Source organism: Mesocricetus auratus, unplaced genomic scaffold (genome assembly GCF_017639785.1).
Source record: "Mesocricetus auratus isolate SY011 unplaced genomic scaffold, BCM_Maur_2.0 Super-Scaffold_15014, whole genome shotgun sequence".
NCBI lineage: Eukaryota > Metazoa > Chordata > Mammalia > Rodentia > Cricetidae > Mesocricetus > Mesocricetus auratus.
In genome coordinates this window covers 9,729,077-9,745,415 of record NW_024429186.1, presented here as the reverse complement: position 1 = coordinate 9,745,415, position 16,339 = coordinate 9,729,077, and the positions used below count along the sequence as shown (strand labels likewise).

The window sequence follows — 16,339 nt, the reverse complement described above, 5'->3', positions numbered from 1 at the left end:
TTTTAGCTTAGAATCTTCATCCAATAGCTGATGGAAGCAGATTCACAAGTCCCTCCCCTATAATGAGATTAATGACTGCCTCATTTGCCATCTTAGATCCTTAATCCCGTAGTTGCTGTCAAGAGAAGCAAATCCCCTCCTCTATAAAGAGATTGATGACTACTCTATATGCCACCCTAGAGCCTTCATCCAGTATTTACTTTCAGCAGAAGCAAATGCCATTCCCCTCTAATGAGACTGATGACTACCTTGTATGGTGTCCTAGAGCCTTCATCCAGTAGTTGCTGTCAGGAAAAGTGAATGCCCCACCCCATAATGAGATAGATGTGTACCTTTTATATCTGCTTAGAGTCTTCATCCACTAGCTGGTGGAAGCAGAAGCAAATGCCCCTCCCCTATAATGAGATTGATGAGTACCTTATATGCCATCATGCAACATTTAACCAGTAGCTGATGGAAGCAGAAGCAAATGTCCTTTCCCTATAATGAACTTGACGACTACCTTATATGCCACCCTAGAGCCTGCATCCAGTAACCGATGACAGCAAAAGCAAATACCCCTCCTCTATAGTGAGACTGATGACTACCGTATATACCATCCTAGAGCCTTTATCCATAGTTGCTGTCAACAGAAGCAAATACCCCTCCCCTATAATGAGATTAATGACTGCCTTATATGCCACCCTAGGGCCTTCATACAGTAGCTTATGGAAGCAGAACAGAATACCCCTCCCCTATAATGATATTTATGACTACCTTATCTGCCATCCTAGAGCCTTCATCCTGTAGCTTTCATGTTTACCCTGTATGCTACCCTAGAGTCTTCAAATAGCAGCTGATGGAAGCAGAAGGGAATGTCCTTCCCCTATGCTGAGATTGATGAGTACCTTATATGGCCCCCAGAGCTTTCATCCAGTAGTTGATGGAACCAGAAGCGAATGCCCCTCCCATATATTGAGGTTGATGACTACCTCATATGGCATCCTAGAGCCTTCATCCAATAGTTGCTGCCAACAGGGGCAAATACCCTCCCCTATAATGAGATCAATTAGTACCTTATGTGCCATCCTAGAGCCTTCATCCAATAGTTGCTGTCAGCAGAAGTGACTACCCCTCCCCTTTAATGAGATTGATGGCTACCTTATATGCCATCCTAGTGACTTCATCCAGCAGTTGCTGTCAGGAGAAGCGAATGCCCCTCCCCTTTAATGAGATTGATGACTACCTTATATGCCGTCCTATAGCCTTCATCCCATAGCTGATGGAATCAGAAGCTAATGCCCCTCCCCTATAATGAGAGTGATGACTACCTTATATGCCACCCTATAGTCTTCCTCCAGTAGCTGAGGGAAGGAGAAGGGTATGCCCCTCCCTTAAAATGAGATTGATGGCTACCTTATATGTCTACCTAGAGCCTTCCTCCAGTAGTTGCTGTCAGCAGAAGTGACTACCCCTCCCCTATAATGAGATTGATGACTACCTTATATGTCATCCTAGAGCCTTCATACTCCAGCTGATGGAAGCAGAATCAGAGACCCACAGCTAAGCACTGAGCCACACTGTTTGAATCCAGTTGTAAAGGGGGAGTACTAAGCCAGGGGGTCAAGACCAGTCAAGAGTCTGTGGCGACCCCAAGTGTCACAAGGGAGTTGCCTGGGCTACAGTTTTTGCCTTCTTAAACGAGGAGAGGGGGGCAAGAAGAGGGAGTTGTGCTTTGGCTTTCCGTGGCTGCTCTTTATTTGCTGCAGCTGTAGAGGATGCAGGCAGTTGTGGGTGGGAGGGGTGGGGGCTTGCAGTGTCCTAGGGTGGCTTCAGGCTGCACAGACATCTCCCTTAAAGAGTCTGTGCTGCAATGCAGATGGAGCAGTGGCAGACAAGTGGCTGAGGGTCGGAGCTGTCCAATGTCTGCTTCTCAGAGTGAGGAATGAACGATGAGGGAGAAAGCCTGCAGGCAGGGCATCGTGGCCAGGCACCCAGGAAACCCAGGGGAACCAGAGCCTGTGTCTGTTACAGGAGGGCCAGAAAAGCGGGGCCTCTGGGAACAGTGGAAAGCCATAAGGGGGTAGTGGAACAGGCTGTCTGGGGGTCTCGAGGTGAATCAGCTTACTGTCCTGTGAGTGAGAGCAAAATCAGTGGGGCTGACAGCAGCTGTGGGAGCTTGGCAAACAGGTTTTTTTTTGGGGGGGGGGAAGCATCAATTCTTATCTTTCCAAAGAGGCTTAATTATACATAAAACAAAATAGAAAATTAAACGGTGTGGCTGAGCAGGTTACTCACTATGTGTGACAGGTGACAGCGCTGTTTTCTTAACTAGTCTGGTGCAGCACCCCAGCAGGAGGGTACACTGGCTGCTGCTTCTGTCTTAAGGAGAGACACTGTGGGATTTTTAGAGCCAGGGGAGGGTTAGGGGGTTCCAGAAGGCCAGTAGGGAGGTGGATGGCGTGCATCTGGGTCTCTGGTCCTGCAGTGCCCCTCAACACTGGCACTTTCCCTTCAGTCCACCCAATTTGCATAGCAAGTGTTCCTGCAGTCCCCACGTCACTCAAATATTTGTCAGCCAGCCCCCACAACACTCTGCTAGACATGACTTAGACCCAAAGCCCCCTCTGGGCTTTTAAATGTCTCCCTGGAACCCCTGCTCACCTCCTAGACTCCGTTTTTACTTGTTGATTAAAAAGAAAGCCAGCATTTATTATGGAGGTTTTTTTCCCCAAACAACACAAGCAGAGAAACCAATATGCTCTTAAACAGCACAGTTTTAACTTTCATTTCACCATCTAGACGCAGTGCCCACCGAATTCATCAATCCGTCTGCTTCCCCTGAGCTCTGAGCCCTCCCTCAATTCTCATTGCCCCCCGTCCCCACTTTGAACTGCTTTGCAGCTAATTCTAGAGATCATATCGTGTCTTCCGTGCATCGTAGGTTATTTATCTCTGAAAAAGGGCTGTCTCCCTTCATAAAAACATAAAGATGACTTCCATGGTCACAATTTGTTTTAATAAACATGCGTGTGTCACCATTATCACAGTTTAAAAATTAACAGCTTTTCCTTCCTGTCATCTAACCTCTGTGCAGTTTCCAAATCTTCCTGACGGACTCATACATTTCTTTTATGATTGGCTCATGCAGATCTCTGTCCAAAGGCCCCCTGCACTTTCAAGGGGCCTGTGGGGTCTCCAAAGGTAAGTACCTCTTAAAATCCACGCATTTAAACAAACACCACCGTAGTAGCCTCCGTTTTCTCCCTGAGAACGGGGCCAGTGCTGCGTGCCTCCCAGAGCCAGCAGGCAAGTTGCAAACAGGTACATACATATCCCCCAGCCCCTATCAAACGAAAAATAGACACGGCAGCCAACAGCTGTTACTTGAATTATCCGTTTTTCCCGGAAACCTCTAAAAGAGTTGGAGTGGATAGACAAGACAGAGCTGGCCTCCGTCCACAAAACAAAAGGCGCCTGGCAGGCCAGGGCCCCTGAGTGATTTAGACAGCATTTTTCCACATCTCAACAATGCAGCCTGCAGCCCAGGGGGCTCAGTTCAGGGACCCCCACAGGGTCCTGGTCCACTAGATGGCACTCTCAGCTGCGCGTCCCCGACAGACCCCCTTCCCCAAGGTGCTCAGGCCACAGCCACAGCCGCAACATCCCAGGCAATTCTAAAACATCATCTCCACATGTCGTACAAAACGCAGTGGCTTTTCTCCCTGCATCCATCCCAGCCCAGCAGCAGCAACGCAGAGAGCGAACATTTCATAACAATTTGCTGAGACCAAACACTAGACAGCCCACTCCCCCTTTTAAATCTCCGTCCCAGCCACATCTGATTGCTCATTATTTTACAGATGAGAGGATGCTGAGGGGTCAAGTATTTGCCCAAGATCGGCTAGTAAACAGGACCCGGGGCTCCAACCCAGGTTTGTCTGATTCTTTTGCAAAACAGAGAGGTGGAAGGATGGAGGGTCTGTCTGATGGATGTGTAGGTGCCTGCATGAAGATGCATGAGTGCCCAGCAAAGCGGCTGTTAGGTGAAAAATGCTGATGAAATGGGGGGCATGAATACCCCAAGCCAGCAAGGCTCCCCTAGAGATGCAAGACCCTTAGATGGAGGAGATAGAACAGGCAGTTTCTCACCAAGATCAAAGGCTTCCTGGCTCCTCCAGGAGAAGTTCCCTCTTTGCAGTCTGCTGGTGAAGCTCCTGCCTTCTCTGCTGCCTCCGAGTGGATCGATTGACTCAGGTGGTTCTGAGATAACAGGTGGCCGACTAGGTCACGAGGACCCAGTCCCAGCTCTGCTGCTAGGGTTGCTCACTGGCTATTCCCTGTCCCTGCTTCTCACGTGTGCTGGGGGAACAGCAGGCTGTTGCCTCTCCCCCGGCTCTCCTGGATGACTAAGCCCAGAGCCCTGGCCTCACGCTCAGCCCTCCTCTTGAACTTGGTGTTCTTTTATCTATGCTAGATCATCGCAGCCACCCTCCATGATGGCATTTTCCACTGTCAATCAAAGGCAGAGGGAGCTGAGGGCGAGAGGTGGCAAAACACTGTCCCAAACGTCTCAGAGTGGGCAGATGCAGCCCCAGCCTCCTGTTAGCTTGCAGACACACACTTCTGACAGACTGCCTCTCCTCTCCGGCCACGCCTGAAAAGAAATCTGTGTTCCTCAGCCCTCCCTCATGTCAGGAGCACCTTTGGGGCTAAACTTCTTATCCAATTGAATCTTAGTTTATTTTCTAAGCAGCATCTTCTCAAGTGGGCTCTATCTGTAATTATCACACAAGCAGGGGCCACACGTACTCTGGCATCCCGAGGGAGAATAGAGCAAGTGAGTTTTCCTGCGTTTTCTATTCTGACTGAATGCTAATGGAGCAGGTGTAAAAAAAAAAGGCTCTTCAGCCTGAGGGGGCATGAGGCAAGGAGCACAGAGACTGAGGATGACCCCCCTTCAGAACCTGCTTCCATCTAGCAACCAGGCTTTGAAAAGCTGCATGTGGGGCAGGCTCTGTGAGGCTGTCAGCAAGCATTCTGTGTGTGCATTTCCCCTAGAGCCTCAGTTTGTCCAGTTGTAAAATGGGATACCTAAAGCACCATTATTGTTACTATTATTATTTCTTTTGAGACAGGGTCTTACTATGTAGCCCTGGCTGTTCCCAAGCTTGCTATGCAGACTTGGCTGGCCTCTAATTCACAGAGATCCACCTGCCTCTCCTTTCCGAGGGCACCACAGCACCTGGGCACACCCACGGTCATTTAAAGTGACTCGAGGCTGGCAGGTGGTACAGTTACAAGTGCTTACTGCTTTCCCAGAGGGTTCAAGTTCAGTGTCCAGAACCCACATCAGGCCACGTACAATTTATTACTCCAGCCCCAAATACATATAACACCCCCTTCTGGGTTCTGCAGGCAACTGCAGATACACACATCTGCAGTAAAAAAAATAAATAAATGCAGTAAATTGAATACTTAAAATGCATAAAAGGGGCCTGGGATGTAGTGGGGTTGGACAGATATTTCCCTGGCATTCTGGAAGCCCCGAGTTTCATCCCCAGCAACAGGCAACACTGTGTGACTTAGGATAGGCCTGTTGTCTCAGTACTAAGGAGGTAGAAATTAACCCTTAGCCACATAGCAAGTTGTGAGCCAGCTTAAGGTGCCTGAAACCCTTCTGCTCCCCAAAAGGTGTTTTAAAAGTATTATTTTAGTTTCCTTTAATCATTACAACTCCTGAGATAGGGTTTAATGTTTTTGGTAAGAATCATCACCCACATGGGGTACTCACTGTCTCGTTTGCCTCCTCCGTGCTGTGTGACCACTTGATAGTCACTTAACTTCTCTGAGGTTCAGTTTGCCAGTGGAAAAATTAGGACTTCTGGTGTCTTGGTCCAAATTTCACCGTCTCAGTGGGGCTTTCTCCCATGATAGCTGCTTTCTTTCCCCCCATGGCTCTAGTTACCTGTGAGACTCACCCCTCGTGCTCCTTTAGTCTGAGTGTTTTCTTTTTCTGTCTTTCCCCACAGGGCTGCTCGTTCTCAGAAGATTTTGCCCTGTTCTCAGCATCCAGACCTATTGCCTGGGACAGAATGGGAGGGAGGATGTCTGGTACCTAGTCGTATCCACACCCGAGGAATGTCCCCCGTTTGCACAGCAGGCTGCACGGTGCTTGCCCGGTACAGTGTCTGCATTCAGTAACTATTGGCTAATTATCACTATTATGTCTAATTGACAGGACTGTTGTAGGAATGAAAGGAAGGAATGTATGCTAACATGTGCCGTGCGTATTCCGTGCTGGGTGCAGAATGAACAGTGCTGACGCCCCCTGGGGCTCACAGGGGGCTCTCACACCACCTGAGGTCCTGCGCTGGGAGCTGCGTATGGAAATGTATTGGTTACTAGGCGCCCCCTTTGGTCCAGAGGGGAACAATTTGAACTCCAAGAATTTCTTGTCTGTTCAGAGTCGGCTTTGTAGCTCCGTTTGTAGTTTTTTTTTTCTTAGCATTCAGGAAGCCCTCAGCTTGAAACCCCCGGCACTGTGGTGGTGCAGTCCTCTAACCCAAGCACTCAAGAGGTGGAGACAGGGAGATGAGGGGTTCAAAGCCTCCCTCAGGCCAGCCTGGGTTTCAGGAGACCTCGTCTAAAGGAAAACAAACACAAACAAATCAAAACAGTGAATCTGATAGCACAGACTGCTCCCAGAGATCAATTCATTTCCTACGACGTGTTTAGTCTTCCAGAAGTGCATCCCTTCGGGCGGATTTCTTCTTTTATCTATGATATTTTGGCCCCCAAAGGAACAGATCCCAATTACATCTGGCCCAAGGGCAATTCTTCCTGAAACCTATGGCTGGACCTGAGCATGAAATGAGTTTGATTGTTTAACCTTTAGCAGATTGTTTGAGCAGATAGAGATGTTCAGGGTGCGGCTGGCTGGCAGAGTATGCACAGGGTGGGCGTTGCCTTGAGGATCTGTTTGCTAGTTCATCTGTCAGTCCACCGGGTCCATCGGTCGGTACCCCTTCACCCTGTTGGACCCAGGAAGGTGTTGCTGTCCTCACGCTACAAATCCTACGACAGAGAGACCAGGTCACGTCTCTGCAGTCACACAGCTCATGAGTGCCTGCTGGGGTGGAACCTGGTTTGTCTGTCTGTCTATCACCATCGCTCGGGTGCTGCTGCAGCTGCGGGAGCAAAGATTTGGACAAGGGGCTGAGTGATGTCATGGGAGGGCTTCTACCTGGCTTTGAAGAGACTGATTTTCTTTACTCACGGGCCAGTGTTGTGGATGTCTTGTGGATGGGGAGCATAGCACAGAGAGGTTCGTTAATTATCTTGATGTCACTCAGCTAGTTACAAGTTGAGGCTGATTTTGGGGGTGGGCATCATAGTGTGGATATTATTGTAGGTCACTCTTTCCTCTTAATTACTGTGACTACAAGTGGAAACAAACAGCACATGTGTGTAAGGGTCTGGGTTCAAGTCCTGGCACCAGATCTGGGTGGGCGTGTCCTAAAGACAAGCTGTGTATCTCCAGCAGGCCACAGGCTCTTGAAAAACATATTTTAAGGACACACATGTATTTAAATGTTATGTGTGTAAAAGGAGGAGGGAAGAACCATTGGTTAAAATGGGCAAGCAGCTGGACAATGAGAGCAAGAGGGAGGGGCTATGTGTTATTAGTCGTAAGTGGGTCTAATAATAAAATAAGACATGTATAAGGCCTGAGGACGACTGTGGGCTGGGAACTGAAGGGCTGGGGTTAACTCATCCCAAGCGGCTAACATATAAAAAGAGCTCAGAATGCTTTGGGGCTGTTAACTTTATTATTACAAATTAGAAAAGCACAAGAAATAAAGTCCTCATGCCTTGGAGCCAGCAGCTATGAGAGTCTTTCAAATAAAACACCAAGACTGACCCAGGTCTGCTAACCTGACACGGATAAGCAAAAGGGCCCAATAGCCATTTCCTTCCATTCTGTGCCCCTTACATAGCCCCTCTGGACAGGTGGCAGGCCTGGTAGGTCTCCCTTCAGTAAATAATAATAAGGAATGGTGTTAATGTTATGTAACAAAACTAACTATTCATGAATTCTGTTAATTAAATGTAGACCAATGATGAGGTGTTTTTTTCTGTCCTGTTTTAAGATGATTTAATTGACAAATAAAAATTGTATGTGTTCAAGCTTTGATGTCTTGTGTCCAATACCCCCCCCCCCGCACTGTACTGCTTATGTGTGGGTGGAGAATATCTAAGGTGGACATTGTGTGTTAATTCTGAATCTACATTTCTGTTAATTCCAGTCGCTGCTGTGTACATTGACCATTGAGAGCTTAATGTTCTTACATATACAAGTGTAGTCTCTGACTCGCCTCTGTCCTGCATACCACTGACCTCTGCTAACCGCCGTTCTTGTGTTAAGAATCATTTGGATGTACTGAGGTGTCTGTTCTGCGTTAGTGCTCAGTTCATCTGTGTTTATTGTATTTAAAAATGTATGAAAACCACAGGGAAAGTGAATAGGCAATAATGATGAGATTGTATCTGGGAGCAAAGAGGGTTGTGTTTCCAACTCTGTACCTGGGTCTGTTTGGAAGACAGTCTGTTGTTTCCTTTGTGGGCAGAAGTGTAGGGATCAACATTTACAAAAGATTTGGTGTTTTGCGGGGTGGTGGTGAATTTATGCATATTAATTAGAACGATAACTGTGAGTGAGTGAGTGAGTGAATGAATGAATGAATGAATACCTGCTTGGGCCAGTATTGTGATGAGTGTAAGATTAGCTACCCTGTTGACTAATGGTCATGAAGAAAGTCTTCCTACCTTGTCGTTTTTAATATCTGCCTGTGTTCCACAGATTGGAGGCCCTAATGTGGATGGAGATCAGCCTGCTGGTGGAGACCTTGGCAGTGACCACTGTGGGCAATGAGCCATGGGCCAACAATGTGAGTAATGGCTACTTTTGTTATTTTGAACTTGGGTGTTTGGCTGATGGGTGTTTATTGCATTATTAAACATGATTGAGTTTGTAAATAAAATCAAAGATGGCCAAAGCACTTGTCAGCGATGAGATGGTCACGAACCAAGGGTAATTAATCCAATTAGGCATAATAATTACCGAATTAGAAATTATATAGTAGGCTGATCCCCATGAAGAAAATAGCAAAGAGAATGAAATATCTCAGGATAGGATGACAGCCTAATTGGTAATGTTCTTGCCCTACAAGCATGAGGGCCTGCCTCTGATCTTCTGATGCCCACATACAAAAACTGGGCATGGTAGCATGCTTATAATACCAGTCCTGGGGAGGCAAAGACAGGAAGAGCTCCGAGGTTCTCTTGTTAGCCAACCTAGCTTAGCTGGGGAGTCCCAGGCCAGTGAGAGACCCAATGTAGCAAAACAACATGGGTAGTGCCTGAGGAATAATACTTGTTTGTTCTCTGACTTCAACATACATACATTGACAGCACAAAATGTATGGCATGTTAATTTTAGTACTAGTAGTAAATAATTGCATAAATACATGAGAGAATTACATGGACTGGTGATGAGAATGGGGCAAACACAGAAGGATTTTAATTAAATCATGTGCCCCTGACCACCATAGCAACAGCTTGCATGGTCCATTCTCTTAGCCAGCTGTTTGGGGTTTTATTGTGTACATTATATGATTTGTTTAGACATTTGACCCTACATACAGTTCTAGGCTGTTCACTCTAGGAGTGGGAAGAAGGAGATGAAAGGCATTGCTGCATAAGTTGTTGTGGATGGTGCTTAAGCCGATGGGGCTTGCTTGCTAACATTTCCTTAGAATGGATCAACTCTCAGGGATGGAGAGATTGATTACTCAGTGGTTAGGAGAGTTTCCTGTTCAGATCCCAGCACCCATGTCAGGCTATTCACAATTACTTGTAAAGTCCAGTTCCAGGGGACCAAAATCCCTTTCCTGGCCTCCTGCACACACACACACACACACACACACACACACACACACACACACAGGCACACACACACACGCGCACACACATGTGCGTGCGCGCACACACACACACACAATAAGTAAGACAGAATATATCTTTTAAAAGAGAGAAATGCTCTAATCAAATTCAAGAGACTCAACATGAACTGAAGATGATGGTGTTATGGCTCAAACTCTTGAGTCCATCAGGGAAAGTTCCAGACTGTTATAAGGATCTTTGTAATGTCTTGTGGTTACTTCCATCCCATTTGGTGGTTTTCAGCCTCACAGCAATGTTGAACACTTTCAATGTGGCTTAACTTTTTATTAATTTAGATTTAAATAACCCTGCATGTCTAATGGCTTTTCTACTAGTTGTATTAGGTGATTGACTTACAGGAGTTTTAAGAGTGCTAAAGATGAGTAAATAAATATATAATTTAACCAAATGAATACTAATTGTAGGTTAATGATTAATGTGCTACAAAGAAGTATTATAGTTTATATAGTTCTGTACAGCTGCATTTTATTGGTAAACATGTCTGATTCATGTATCTATTTCTTTTGTTAACTTTTCAACATTTCTTTGATTTCATACCCTATAGTCTATGTGAGCCTGTCTCTAATATTGAAGATTTATATATCTTAATAGACAAGAACCAAAAAGGTATTGTCAAATTTGCTAGTGGTCTAGTAAGTGGTTGTTTTGAATATATTCTTTATGTTATTAAATTGCATCAATGAATTACCATTGAATATTAAAGGCCTGGGAATGTAGCTATGTGAGAGAATACTTGTCTATGGTAGGTGAGGTCATAGGTCCCCACAAGATAACACTAGAGTTTGCCTGTGGCACAAAGACTATATGATGATTTCTGATTAATTCAAATCAGCAGAAGTATAATTCAGAAATGAAAAAGATACCAATCCACTTCAATACAACTTAATTCCATTAACATATAGTAAGACCACGTTATTTTTAGCTTTTTAATAGTTCACATTACTTATATACTGCTGTTCATTGAATCCACTGATCAAGTTCATAATAGCTTTCCATATCAACTTTTAATTCTAGACAAATTAAGGGAAAGACAGTCTCTCAAAAAAAAAAAAAAAGAAAGGAAGGAAAACGAATGCTCGTGTAGTGATAGCAGTGTTGTGATAAGAGTAATATCAGAGAGAAGCTGAGGCGGCTGGAATATATGTTCAAGGCTAGCCTGGACTATATAGTGACACCCTGGAGAGAGGGGGAGAGGGGGAGGAAGGAGAGACAGGAGAGAGGAGTGGAAGAGAGATGTTGACTGATTATGTTATTCTGTAGGTATGCTCTGTCCATTAGAGTGACCACTAACCACACTGGACAGCTGGATGGTTAGGGTTTTAGCTGAGATATAATCTACACCTAAAATTGCTACTATAGCTATGAATCATTAAATTAGTGTGTAGATTGATCAGCTTTATTTAGTTATTTATTACAATATGCACTCACCCACAAATACATTTCAGAATTGTGACATAGAGCGAAAAAAGTAATTTTCTCTTTCTTCAAATTCCTGATGTGTTAGTCTGTGAGATTCAGGGGCAATTTCAAAATTAACATTATTTTAAACATGCATCTAGAATGCATGTTTAAAGCATAAAACACAGTAAATTTACTTGTTGTTACAATTAGTGGCAGCCCACAGTAATATGCAAGCAATGTAATGTAATTTCCCATTCAGATCTCCTAGGAAAGTAACGGCCCCTCATGGAATCATATGTGGACACTGCCCCTTTCAGGACTTAGTTTGAATTGAACCTACATTAGCTATTGAGAAAGCATTCAAAGCACTTCCATGAATTCATTGGTATGCACTTTGTCTTTTCTATTATTCAATATTGTTGTCGTTTATATTATACTATACCCATACATACACACACATATATAATATAGATTATATATAATACATACAAACATAATACACACAACATACTATAGGCAAGGATCTGCATATAAGGGAGTTATAAATTGTATCACATAAAATACTAATTGAAGAGACCAATAAATAAGATAAGAGCCATTTTTGGCTAATTGTGCATATGTGTAAAAGCTGTGGTTTTTCTGGATTTGATATAGAGAGACTTAGGCATCAGGGAGAGGTCACAAGGCTGTATTGCTCCCTGAACTTCCTAAAACTTGTATTTTTTAAAAATGCAAGTTACCTAAACATTATACCAAACACGTTAATTTTTTTCTAAAATGTTTGTCACCCTTTAGATAAAGATGATGGCAACTTACTAAAGGTTTCGCCTCTGCAGATTCAGTGACATGCACCTGCTGTTGCCTGTCTGAGGCTCTGTGGGCCAGGAGAAAAGGCACTCATGTAAGTGGTGTCTGGGTTCCTGGAATTAAGAGTGACTGTGCTATCCATGGGCTGACATCAAAATGACAACTGTCAACAGACGCGGAATAAACGGTTAGCCAGGCATGATGGCTCACACTTATCATTCTAGCCCCTGGGCCACTGAGCCAGGAGGATTGCTTTGAGTTTGATGCCATCCTGGACCACGTAATGAGATCTTACATTAAAACAAGTCCCCAACCCAAAAATCAAATAGCTACAGGAAGCAAAACAAAAGGAAAAGCAGCCAAGAAAGGACGATGCGGGGTGTGTGTGTGTGTGTGTGTGTGTGTGTGTGTGTGTGTGTGTGTGTGAAGTGTTTTTAGCCCAGATGTGACAATCAGGTAATTCAGGCACTAGTTAGCTAGAATTAGTCATTCCGCGGTGTTTGAAAGTCCTTGAAAACATTATGTGAACACTTAATGTGCACAATTTAATCTTTCAATTATAAAAGCAAAACAAAATAAAAATGAGCAAACCTGTCAGGCGTCAGCTGTTGGTGGGGACTGAGATTTGGGGATTTTTAGCACAGTTCAGGTCCTTAAAAGAAAAGACTGGGGGCTATTACGTTAATCCACATAGTCCTCTAAAATTCTCTTCTGGTTTTGTGTTATGTTTGCAGAAAGTTTACCTATCAGCAGAGGGTCTGACCTAGGTTTTAAAATATTGGGCAGGAAGACCCTAGCAAGACCCTGAGTGTTGCTTGGGGGGGGTCTAGCTGTGGAGTCTGAGGTGCACTCATTGGCCCCACTGTCTTTAGGGAGCAGTTGGATGAATCATGAGCAGCCGAGTGTCAGGAGGAAAGTGATTGTATCATCCATATGCTCAGGGTTAGGTCCAATGGAAAAGAGATCTTATGTACCTGATCTGTGGGCATAAGCCTGGAAATCACTTGTTGTGCTAGTGAAAGATTTTTGTTTTTGGATTTCCATGATTCATGGGCACTAAGATTTTTTTATTAAGAGAAACTCTAAATGAAAAAAGTCAATAATTTATGCAGAAGCAGTCAGTAATGTACAGATAAATAAATGAGGGGAATACATTGCATGTGGATCAGTAATGAGTAGTTCTGGGGTGTATACATAAATACTTTTGATTAAATAGTATACTGAAGTCTATTAGAAACACACCTAGTTAGCAAGTCTGAGCTGGGGGTAGGATTTCTGATAGAAATACATGCCTGTGTGACATCTGGCTCTTGGACCCCAGTGGCTCTAAGACTTTCTGAGGAAAATATAGATTGTCACCTATGGGTCAGTTCGGAACTCACAATGCGAAGCAACAGCTGTTAGAATTTTTAATGCTGGGTTCCCTTATGCTATACCAATAAAAACTGCTGCCCCTCTGAGACATGTAAAACCAGTAGACACACAGAGACACATGCACAGGTGTGCCAAGGTGTCTCCGTGGACGTTTCTAGGAGCACTAGGAGGTAGCTAGATGTTGGTTGTACAGGGAAGAAAGGATAAATACATACACAATCTTATAAGTATGTAATGGAATAGGAGCCACTGTGGGTCAACAGAGAGAAAGGTGTGTGCGATGCTGGCCGTCCTTTTCCTCCCTTATGTGGAATCTAAAGGAAGAGAAGTAGAGGGGTCTAGGAAGGGACCAGCAGCAGCGGGTGGGGTAGGGATGAGTGTAGGTAATACACACATAGGAAACTGTCCTATGAACCCCACTGCTGTTGAGGTAAGCACACACTGGTACATCTAACTGGAAGTCTTTCTCTTTCTTTTGAAAGTTTGCGCTCGACTTCACCAAGTGGATGTGCCCCCTCCAAGTGAATCATCCTGGGATGCCAAAGGTTAGGTTTTTCCTCTGTGGGTAAGAAAAGAAGAGACTGAAGAGATTTATGTGAGTAATAGCTTGAATTTTATGTTCTTGGGTTCAGAGGTTGGCTTATGGGTGTTGCTTGCATTTTTCCAAAGTAATAATGGATATAATTCATAAGTAAAACCAACAAAGGCTAGTGGTAAGCCTTGACAGGAATGTGCTCAGACTGGGGGTTGATAATTAATATGATTTAAAATTCAATAAAAGAAGACGAGTGACATTTCATTCCCTTTAAGGGTTGCTCAATATTGTTTCTTTTTTGCTGCAATTCATTTATATACTTTTTCACTGGTAATACTTAGGCTATTAATTTCTTGAGGAGAAAAGGTACAGAACAAGGAACAAAATTGTCTGTTCATTCTAGTTGTGTAGTAAGATCATGGTTATTCATTTGTTCACGGCACCATCTTTAAGGTCCAAAGTGGGCAAACATAGACCTATGGTGAATACGGAGATGGAAGGCCTAAGACCACTGAAAAAGTATACGCATACTGGGGGAAAGCGTCCAGACCTTTTAATTATGTCTGGAATGGACGCTTGACAGAACAATGTCTTATTCAGTGATGTTGCTCTTGGGCTTTTGATTTATTAATTTATCGTATGTATCAGCACATCAGTGAATAAAGCAGTGAGCAAAGGGAGAAAATAGATCCATAGACATATAGAGCAGTGAGTTTTCTGAGATGTATGAATCAAGGAGTTTTGACTAAACTGCAACTCAGAAAAATGTCAGAACAGGAAAGGCCCAGCTTGTTTCTACTGTGATGTGTGCTTCTTGCACAAGCTGGCCCCAGGCAATGACCTTGGCCTTCTGTGAATTGTATTCGAAGGGGGCAGATGTAAGAATGAATAAAGTTGGCCAATTTTTCAAAGAAAGAAAAAGAAAAAGGGAAAAGAAACAAGTATGGTTATCATTCATTGTTGGTACTATCTGACACAGAGCTTCATAATACTCACAGATGAAGTCTTTTTGACCATTTCCCTGAAGGACATGTCCTATGCCATCAACTATGGTGTTGTTGGCTGTTAGGACTGTGTCGGGTATCTGGCCACTGGTTTTATTTAGATAAGGATACATTATTTGTATTAAAATAATTGTTTGAATAATTGTCTAATTGGAAGCAGGCTAAGCATGGAAGATGTTTGCGCTCGTGGTAGGGAGCTTTATTGAATTAATTGTTTGCCAAAGTCTATTCCCTCAAAAAGGACCTTGTCTGTTGTATTGCTGCATCCTTCCATATTGTGATGAGCATGTCTATAGATACAGTTAAAGTTCTGGTCCATTGTCTCCACTTCTGTTGGTTTTAATGTGCCCTTAAATTTGTACTAAGAAATGACTTCGTATTTCATTTGATTACTTTAAGGGTGTAAACCCCATGGCAGTTAGGAGGAAGTTTTGTGAACAAAAATATGCATTAAAATTTCATTTTATTATTTTGGGTGTGTGTATATGCTTTTGTATGTGTGTGGTGGTCTGAGGACAGCTATTTGGAAGCTGGTTCTCTCCTTTTTGTGGTGGTATGTGGTAATAAAACTCAGGCCTTGTGGTTTTCTCAGCAAGTGCTTTTATCCACTGAGTAGCCCAAAGATCTCATTAATTTAGTCTCATTAATGATTAATAGAAGCCCTCCATCTTTAACCGACCTAAGTTTTAGTTGTATTGAATTTTATGAACTGCAAATTTTAGTTCATTTTTGTCACTGGTCCCAAAGTAATCCTCTTATTTTATTTATATGTTGGTCATTTATGCCTTTGACATATGTTAACAATAAACCACCTACACTAAGGATGCGGAATTTGGAAGTACCAAAGTCCCTAAGCTCCTTCACCACGCAGGTGGAAATCAACGTCTCCATCTTTACTCAACAATTGCATCCGCTGTGGTATTCTAACTCTGTGAAGTACAACACACTCCATAAAGAACGAAAGTTGTTTTTGCTCTGTGAAGTACAACACGCACTTTACAAAGAATGGAAGCCACAGGCTTAAATCTTAATAGGTTGACTCATGAGGGATTGGGTGACTAATCCAAACATGGTTGCTATTACATTCCCATTATTGACTCCAAAATAACTCTACTTCTTACGTACTGACTTATGTACTCTTTAAATTTTAATACAACAGAAACTAAAATTCACCACCCAGCAGAAGAGAAATAAATGGAACCATTAAGACTGT

The 16,339-nt window shown here is 43.7% G+C and overlaps 1 long non-coding RNA gene across 2 annotated transcripts; it reads left to right on the top strand.

Annotated features, from left to right (window-relative positions):
- Positions 1–1,793: 1,793 nt before the first annotated feature.
- LOC110340604 lies at positions 1,794–15,595 on the top strand. Of its 2 annotated transcripts, none has more exons than XR_002382399.2 (5): positions 1,794–3,914; positions 6,012–6,161; positions 8,843–8,930; positions 12,243–12,307; positions 14,070–15,595. It is a non-coding gene; the product is annotated as an uncharacterized LOC110340604 (long non-coding RNA). The 2 variants fall into 2 exon arrangements; XR_005876136.1 differs by having other exon boundaries at positions 12,202–12,307.
- The last annotated feature ends 744 nt before the right edge of the window (positions 15,596–16,339 follow it).